This window comes from Rhea americana, unplaced genomic scaffold (genome assembly GCF_003343005.1).
Source record: "Rhea americana isolate MKP2758 unplaced genomic scaffold, rheAme1 scaffold_420, whole genome shotgun sequence".
Taxonomy (NCBI): domain Eukaryota; kingdom Metazoa; phylum Chordata; class Aves; order Rheiformes; family Rheidae; genus Rhea; species Rhea americana.
The window spans coordinates 298,939-308,915 of record NW_028186558.1 but is presented as its reverse complement, the minus strand read 5'-3'; positions in this window follow the sequence as shown (position 1 = coordinate 308,915).

Genomic DNA, 9,977 nt, shown 5'->3' with positions numbered 1-9,977 from the left:
TTCCCGGGCCTGCTTTGTGTCGCGGAGCGGGCGATGCTACGGATTTCCTTGCCGTTTGGTTGCGTATGTAGGGTAAAATTCAGATGACAGTGTAAGAGCTTCCACGTCAGGGTAAATTTCAGCAACTACAATCAGCTGCAAAGACGCTAGGATGTATATGAAGACATGAGAGACGAATGCTAAAAGAAAACATTACACTGTCCTCAACCAGCTCAAGAGATTAAACTATCCACCTTGCTTTTTTTTTTTTTTTTTTTTATTTTATAAATAATTTTTTTTTTTTTTTTTTTTTTAATCTCATCAGTAGATTATGTTTTAGTTCTGTGCCTTAACATAGTTGTAAAAGAAATGCTAGGGATTTATTCATAGTATTTGTACAGTTTAGGCTAAAGAGAGAGAAAGTTTGCATCTATGGAAAAAATGTGTATTTGTTAATATATTATTTTTGAATACTAAGTTATCTTTTAATGTAGAGCTTCTGTAAATTACTGGGTGTTTTATTATAAGCTGATTCTGTATTTGCTAAATAAGCATAGTGAAACCTTAAGTAAACACTTACCGGACTATCGTTAAAACGCCGAGTGTGCTCACGTATTTATGAAATTAAGGTAGCATTTGCCCAGGAGAGTTTATAACCTGAGGAACTAGCAGAGCTAAAACAAGATGCTTGTTAAAATCCTCATTTCCTTTTCTTGCTGCACACTTAAATAGTTAATTAGAAGATTCATTCCATGTAGGAGAAACATTACAGGCTTGTACAAGCTGTACAGCTTCTGCCATCCACCTCTGCCCTTCGCTTTTCCTTCAAGGAGTCCAATACATACAAAAATGCTATTAGAGAAAACATGCTCACTCTTCCCCGGTAACTCCTCATTGCTTGCTGCTTTCTGCAGAGCTAGTAATTTGTTGAGGGTAAGAGTTGTCAAAGCAACATTTCCAAGCAGAGTTGTATGGCTGCCAAGTCTCACTTGTGCGGAGAGAGTTTGGATGCATGGTCAGAAACATCTCTCCCTCTGCTTGTCACGATTATTTTCTCTCTTCCAGCCACAATTAATCTGGTCTAGTTTGGAAACTGTGATGTTAAATTTCAAACAAATTCGCAGGGGGAGAGCGTCAGTATCCCAAGTTCCCTGACCTCCTTAAGACTGTATATTCATTTTAAAGGAACAACCTCAGCTGCACACGCATATGGCAAGGGACAGGCACCAGTCCTAGGTAAATTCTGTGAAGCACTGAACAGGAATCGTCTCCTACTGCTTTTCCTAATTCCCACTTCAAAGCAGAAGCAGGGAAGCCCTTGCAAATATCTTATCTGCTACTTACACTTCTTGCAGCTGGCTGCTTTCACAGCAGCACTTTGGGTAGGTGGCTGTCTGACCCTCTGACTAGGAGCTACATCACATCATAGGATTGCACTTTTTTCCACACAATTGTGACATAAAGCCATAGTAACCTTATCAAGAAATCTTTTATCAGTAAAAAAACCAAGAAACTGACTTCTTGCTTCAAGCTTTTTTTCATCAGCCAGTGTGAATTCAGCACACAATGCAACAGTCTAATCTCAGATAGTCAAGGTGTTTCTGAGCCCCAGAAAGAATCAGCAGCCCTCATGCCAGTAAGCAAGTTAAAGGACCTCCCCCCCCCCAGCCCCGGACCTCACTAAGAAGGATCTTAGCTCCACATTGAGAGCATCTTGCTACCATTGCTGTGACACGCCAGCTGGGATGCATAAACTGAACTCCTAATTGAGTTAGGAGAACTCAAGCACCTGTTAAATTTTAGACAGAGATCAGAGATTCATTTTCTTTGAAGAAGCCAGTTGGAATTTGTTGATATCTGATCGCTGAATGTTTAATTGTGAACAGGATAGGTTAGAGGAGTTCTCAGACAAATTCAGCAGGCCTGCCTTACACTTGCTCCCGGCAAAAAAAAAAAAAAAAAAAAAAAAAAAAAATCTCTTTCCTCTGTCCTTTTAAAAAGTCAGTGCAAATAGATCAGCATGTACCAGGGGTCTTGAGGGGAAAAATTGGGGGGGTTTCCAGTAGAGACTGCTGAGGAATTACCTTTACAGTGTGCCAGCAATCCGAGATGAAGTGAAGCAAAAGGCACTACTTTTTTTTTTTTTTTCCCCAAGGAGCTCAGGGCTTTGAGCAATTCTTGATCCTTTCTTTTTCTCATTTTGACTTTCATCTATATCATTGTTTCTTACAATGTAATGACAGAAGCTAAATGGAGCTCATAATACACAAGCTATTTCCTAAAACTACCTACCAGAGGAGGGCCTTTGCAAAGGACAGTTCATGCCAGTTATTGCTTGGGAACATGCTTCATTCTCAGGTGTTGCCTTTTGAACCCCTAGTACTTCATCATTTGTCTTTGAAAGAGCATCCCTGAAATATAAAGCTAGGGACTACTGCCTTGCTTGCAGTCTGAAACTTCTAAGGGGTGAGGGAGTATGAAAGCTTATTGGAGTTTGTCCTGTTAAATAAGTTTTCCTGGAAGCAGGCTCTTCTGATGGGCTTTCATGCTTTGTAGGATCTGTTCTCTAAGGGTAAGGAGTACAGCAGCATTTATCAGGCTGTGCCTCCAAAATGTAAAATGAGATGGTCTTTGTTGCTTTTTAAAACCAACCCAAAGACAAGGTAGAGTCACAAGAAACTGATTTATAGATTAGAGCCCCTTTATAGGTCACCTGCTGCCTACTTCAGGAGGAGTCACTGAGGCATACGTGCTTGCAGCAAGCCAACTCTGAGTGGTCAGTGTTTGCTGTGTGGCATAGATGCACATATGCCCTTAGAGGGTATGTTGAGTGAACGCTCATAAGAAGATAAGCTGCTATTTAATGCTTATTTGAGCAGATAAGAAAGGTCTTTCTATAAATCTGTTAGTCAGGGAGAAGCCTGAATGGGGAACTATTTATAAAATGGCAACTCTACTGTCTTCCTAAAGCTAGCTTAGGCACAACTCATATTTGGTTGTAGAATTTGCAAATTCCAAAAAGAGTAATGTTACTCTTGCACAAGATGTTTCCTTGCTCAATTTTAGCTAAAGACCAGTGTAGGCCGCTACATTCAGCCTTGCTAAATTATTCTCACAGCTACTGGTAGGTACAGAATTCATTTCTATTCTTTCTTCTAAGCTGTTTTGTTGCCTTGTACTGTAGTGGGCAGTTTCATGGCAGAAGTGGCTGTGTACTTCTTCCTTTCAATTGGCAAATGAAAAGATTCCTGTCTACACTTTGTATATTTAACATATTTGGAATACTGCAGGGTATAAGATATGTCAGCATTATTGTGTTCTTGTTTTATTTGTTTTTGAAAGACGTCTTCCAGCAATCAATTAGCAGACCAGATGAGGCAGAATGCTGGGTAGATGAGGTAGTGAAAAGCAAGTTTCTTTGAACCTCTTGCTGGGAGTTCATAACACTGGAGACAAATGGCTTCTATTTTCTTTTCCCATCCCCCTACCCCTCCATATTTTACACTTTTTTTTTTTTTTTTTTTTTTTTTGTGTGTGTGTGTGTGTGTGTGGCTGCACAGAGTAATAGTACCTATAGCAACATGGAAGATGTGAGAGGAAGTAGATGAGGTATATGAACATCAAATCAACTGAAACTTGCTAATCTGGAATTCAGAGAACACTACTTAGTGGATTTTTGCCAAAGATGCTGGATAACAATATGCTTCTGTCCTGTCGTTTGTATGAATATATGCTCATGGGCATTATACCTTAAGATATTCAAGAAAAACTCATGGAAGGAGAAAGTTTGGAATGAACTAAATCAAATATGCATGTCTGCCTGTTAAGACCCACAGCTTGTGGCTGGAATCCTTTAAGGGCACTGGCTGCTCTCCTCTATCATTTATTTTAAAAAAAGACTTGTAGAACTGTAATTCAAGCTTTGCTTATACAGCGAGTTTCAGACCTCTAGCAATGAGGGCCCTAGAGACAGTCAGCTTTGTAGATATCTTCCAAGCTGGTTTAAAGAAGTTATATTTCTCAATATAAATCTGTTTAATAAATGGAACTCAAAGGCTTCCTCTGCCCTTGACAGAAATGGCTTAATTAAGAAAGTACGTCTTAAAAGGAGCAATGGTTTTCTCATTGCTTTTAATACTTTTGCAATGGAAGAAGGCATGGAAGCAAATGTCTCAAGTATTTTCTTTCCCATTAGAAACATACTAAAAAAAGTTAATAAATGGTTTTGGAAACTAGCAAAATGACACCAAAAATGATCAAACGTTGAAGAACTAATGGCATGTCCTTGTTGACAACAGTAGAAAAGGCTGTGTTTCATCTGTAATGAAAATCTTCAACATTATGGGTCAGACTGTGGCCTGAGTGATGGAGTAATCTGGTGAAGTCATTTCAGTTAGTCCACACTTAGCAATATGGTAAATGGCAAACAGAATCTGGACACTGGTGGTGAGAGCAATGAAAAACAAATGGGCTTGGGTGCTGGCCAAGCAGATCTGCCTAGGATCTGCTGCTTTAGTATTTCCTCTGGGAGCAGAAGAAGCTGCTGACTGTCGAGTTTCTGATGCTACAATATAGGAGACTTGGTTTCGTAAAATTAATTATGCTGGTCCTCCACTGTTGAGCAATCATTAGTCAGGGGATCCCAAACCCTGTAAACAATTTTAAAATGACCAGTAATGTGTTCTTTTAATTTTATTACTAGTTTTCAGGTGTCAGGGGCTGAATTTTCCATGTCTTCTGAGCATTGAAGAGGGACCCAAACTTTTTGTTGTTGTTCTTTTTGGCATAACTTCACTACTGCTGATCCTTGATAAGAATTACAAAATTTGGTGATGCGGTTCAGTTCATCAGCAAGGTGGTTGTAGATACAATGAAATATCACTGGCGCCATCTGAAACTTTCACCTAACTGGGAAAAAGCCGTGTTGCCTTCACTGATAACTCTGCTTGACTGAGACTGCCCCAAAGAGTGACTCTGTGGAGGAAGTTGCTTTTCTGTGAAGAGACAGATATCCTCTTCTCTTGCTAAGAGTAGTAGCTGTAAGAGTAGTGTCAGTCCCCGATGCTCCTTTTTCAAGATAAAGTTGCAGTTGTGCTGTGTGTGCTTGTTCTTTGGCTGGAGGCTTTTCTGAACTAGTTTTGTTTTTTCTTTCCAGACTTAAGCAGAAAGGCATGTTAAATGCTTTTTATGACTCTCCAGCCATAAGCTGCAGGCATCTGACATCAAACCAAATGGAGACATGAGGGAAGTGGGTTTTCAGAAATAATTCCTACAAAAGCAAAAGCAGAAGCATGTGGAGCTTGAGTCTCTGTAAAGTTCCCTTACTTTCCAGTGTGTGCCAGCTAAACAGGGAGACTTCATCTTGCTGGGTCCCAGCCAAGATCAGAGGAGTTCAGAGCAAAGCAGGGTGCAAGCCTTCTTGCAAAAGGAGATTGAGCTTAGTGCTGCCTGCATGTGGTTCACAGGAAGGGAATTTCCATCCAGTTTTGTTTTTATTGACAATAGTGCAAAGTGCCAGATGAAATTATCTTTGGGTGAAGATGAGGCTAAGTCCTGCTTCATAAACACAGCATCCCGACTTGACTTTAACCTCAGTGTGGCTTCTAATAATGTGTCATCATTCAGGGGCCAAGCTATTCTTCCTCTGAAGTGCTGCTTCTGCCTTCAGTATTGCTTGTCTCTGTGTAGGATAATCTCCTTCTTCCTGTGTGAATTAGGAGAAGCAGCAGAGGGGCCCCTAGACCATCCTGACTCCAAACAAAACACCACTGCGAACAACCCTCTCTTCCCTCCCTACCCTGTTTTCTTTCCACTGCCGCAGAACAAATGTTTTCATCTTGGAGAGTGCTCGAGTATCCAGTAACTGTGCAGAAGGAAGTTAGCACTACACACATCAAAATCCATTCACAAGATAGTTACCTGGGGGAAGGTAAGAGTACTTTGCCAGGACCCAGAGGCATTTAAGAAAATATTCCAGGCTGTTCTTTTTCTCAGCTGTTTGTCAAATTTTTCTAACAAGACAAACATGACAAATTCCAATCTTATGTTTTGTTTCAGTGATCTCCCTGCTTTAAGGTGTTTTCTGCAGCATGTAAATGCTTTGCCAGGGCAAACCTCAAGGAAAGAGGAAAATAGGAAAGAAATTTTCCAGGTTCTTTGCAATTCGTTCTGAAGCAATTGATTGTAAATGGTTGCTAACTTGCTGGAATTAAAGAGAATTCCTACTGTAGGCAAGGCTGCAGTGATCACTTTCTTCCATACCTCTTTGTTGAAAACTGTTCTTTGATGCTGTAGGCTTGCAAATAATAGCTCTGATCCACCTCAGAACTGGCTGCATTTCAGCAGCAGTGGGTGTTATGAAATTCTTGCATTTTTAATGCTGGTGTATATGCTGTTTTCCATCTAAAGATTTGCTATTAGCTGAAATTGTAAAGACTGTGTTGTCCCTTTGTCAGACTCTAGGGAGTGTTTCCCATTCCGGATTGGGAATCGCTAGGCCAGATGGAACTTGGGAAGTATCAATTTAAGCAAGTGATTCTCTGCAGAGATCTGCAGTGTGTAGGGGGAACTCCTTCCACAATGTTTCTAACATTCCTGGGATTCCATGAGAGGGGTCACAGTAAAGAGAATTTCAGACTGTCATGAACAGGAACAGTCACAGCTGTGAGATCTGAAGAAAAATCTTGGTTTCAACTTTACTTGAAAATCCAAAATCTACTAAAACAATTTAACTTTTACTTTTTTTCTTTCTTTTCTTTGTTTGCTTGTTTTTCTTTCTTTCTTTCTTTCTTTAAGTAAGAAAGTAAGAGCAATAAAGGGAATGCAAACATCCCCATTTGGAAAAGTTTCTCTACCAGTTCTCTGCTAGGCACCAGAATGTGATCCGATCTGCAAACTGCATCAGATCAGGTTACGCAGCCAAGAGGCTGAGTCCTTCTCCTTATGGGGGAAAGCTGCTCAATATATGATGGACTCCTCCTGAACTGGTGAAACTAGAAAGACTCATGGAGCAACTGAAGGTTGGAAGGGATAGGAAAGAGGAGATGGACCGATGGGAATCTGATCTCTTTGATGTTGCCAGTGTTCAGTGTTCGGTACTGGCTTCCAGCAGTACCACTGTTGGAAGACATATGAGCTCAATCTTTAGAAAGTGTTTGCATGACTGTAAAAGCTAGTGTGATATTTTCAGGTGCAATGTAGGATTTTTTTTGTTTGTTTGTTTGTTTATTTGTTTTGTGCAGGTAGCATACCTGCACAGGTAGAGTGGGTCTATATTGGGCCAGGCCAAAATTCTGTCTATCATTAGGTTAGAGACATAAACTACATGCACCTCAGTTTCTTCAAATATCCCCAAAACATGAAAATAAAGAAACATTCTTTATGTTTCTATTCCTTCTGTTATGCGGGGAAGTAAAGTTAGTTTTTTTGATTATATCTAGACAGAGGGACTAGGAAAATTACTATTATAAAGGCCAGGACCTTGAATTCCTAAATATTCTTTCACCTCCCTATGAAACGAGATACTGTCTTTGACAGGCCCACATGAGCCCTGGTCTCATCCAATCTATGCTTCGTATGCCCCAACTCTTGTGTGCGTTGGGGACAGAATCGTAAACATGCTTCTGACCCTTTATCAGCCCTTGGTGCTACAAACTTCCTGGGTCTGTCTGACATGTTGATCTATTATGATGGACTGCTGACACTTCAGCTGAAACCAGTTATGCTGGGCAGTCTTCCTGTTTGCTGTGAGTGTTTGATTGTTTATGAGCATCTAGCCTCTAAAGCGCTCAGTGAATGCTGATATGAAACTTTAAAGGCACAAAGAAATCAGAAGTATTTTTAGACTACTGCCCCCCCCCCCCAAACTGCACAGCTGCAGAACACATGTGAACATACTATCTGAAGCCTATTCAAGCCAGTGCTGCCGCCAAATGGTTGCCCTAACCTGGTTGCTGTTTCTCTCTGCTCTGCTGCTTCTGCACCAGTGTGGTGAGCTGGATCAAAGCACTTAAATCTATTGGTGGCAGCATGAGTATTGGAGCACACCAAAGGGTGGGCAGAGGAAATGTGGGACTGCTTTATTCAGTAGCAGCTTGGATTTAAATCTCCTTGGCTGGTCTTAAACTAATTGCATAGGCAACAGGCTCGTAACTGACTCATGGGAAGGTGAAAGGCACTTCCTTCAAATTTGCAATGCCTTCTTGTAATTATAGTATTGTTGTAAATCTGTGACCAAGGGGCCTAATCACCCTGAGTATTCCTCGCTCTCCAAGTCAGGACCTGACTTCTTGACACCTTGCTTGCTCTCTGCTATGAGAAAGCAAGTCTGTTAGAATTCAGATAGCCTAAGAAAGGATTCTGGAATATGTTTACACAACTTTATCCTCTATGTATTTCTAAAATGCATATAGAAACCTCTTGAAAAGCCCCTGTGCCTATATCTTGTAGATGGCATCACAAGTCTGAAGGTGTACAATTTGCAAAAAGGTGATGATTGTAGGTTCTTGATCCTTTTTCTTTCTTTTTTCTTTCTTTTTTCTTTTCTTTTCTTTTCCTTTCTTTTCTTTTCTTTTCTTTTCTTTTCTTTTCTTTTCTTTTCTTTTCTTTTCTTTTCTTTTCTTTCTTTCTTTTTTTTTTGTAGACTACATAACATTCTGGCAGATTTTTTCTGACATGATTTTGGCCTTTTGGGGGCTGCAGGATAGAGAAAATACAGGGAACCTGAGATAACTTTCACTTTCTGTAGTACTCCATACTTGCCCCTTTCATATCAGTGGAATTACTGTCTCAGCCTGTCCTGTTCATCCATCTTTACTTCTGTCAGTGTTATTAGTGACCTTCTCCCATTTATTGGCTACCCTGTTCTGTTAATGATTCCTTGGGTCTTTGGCCCTATCTCTTTCCCTTTTGTGTCGGGCCCTCTTTGTAAATCCCTTGCCTACTTTACATAACACTGCTTGGCTCTGCCAAGCTCCATGAAGTATTTGACTGGCAGTAGATCAGGGCTGTGCTTTGTGATAACATTGTTCCTTTGGGAACAGATGATGGTAGAAGGAGGGTGGGAGAATAGGAAATTGGAGTAGAATGGAAATTACTGGGGCCTCTTCAAAATCAGCAGGCATGAATCAAAATGAATGGATGTTGCAAACTCGGTGTTTTTCCTTCATAATTTATACAGCTGTAGTTTGTTAGCACTAGGTGTACTCTTGGTATCTATGCAGTACTTAGCAGGTAAAATAATCTCAGTGAGATGTGTCAAGGACCAGCTAGACAGACATTAGAAGCCTGAGCTCTTTTTCTAGCTTTGGTATCCTTTACACCAGGCTACAGTGAGGAAAACTCTTCTAATCTGTGCCTCAGTTTCCCTTGTCTCCTGATATCTTTCCTACGTGCTACCACAAAAGCTGTCTTACTCTCCCCTTCTCGCCCATGCAGTTCAAGGTTTCTTGTGTAGCACTGGGTAAGTGTGGCTGCTGTAACGGATGTGAGGGCTAGATCCTAACCTAACAGTCTGCTTAGGATGTGGGTATTCAGCACTCCATTACAGTTGCTTGGAAAGGGAGCTGTCCCGGGTTAGGCCCTCTTTCCAGATGCCAGGAAAACAAACTTGGCTCCTCTATCAGAGAAGCATGCCTGTTTTTTTTCCAGAGGAAGAACTAATCCACTGCTGCCATGGGGCAGAAGCTCGGGGGTAGCGGGCAGAGCATGAGTGAGCAGTCTGTGGGCTGAGCTGGTGCGGCAGCAGCAGTAGGGCCAGAGGGTGCCAGCTCTGGCACAACAGGGCCGTGCTCACGCTCCTCCCGCCAGGAGTGTGATACCAGAAGATTGGAGCAAACTTGTTCCAGCTAGCACCAGACCAGCTGCTCCAGGACCAGAGGTGCTTGGAAAATGACTCTGGCCTCGATAAAGGAGGCAAGGACTCGGGTTACAGCCCCTGGGTGGATCGCGTCTCCTCCCGGGCCGATGTGTGCGGCCTCGTAAGGCCCGCCTAGGGGAGG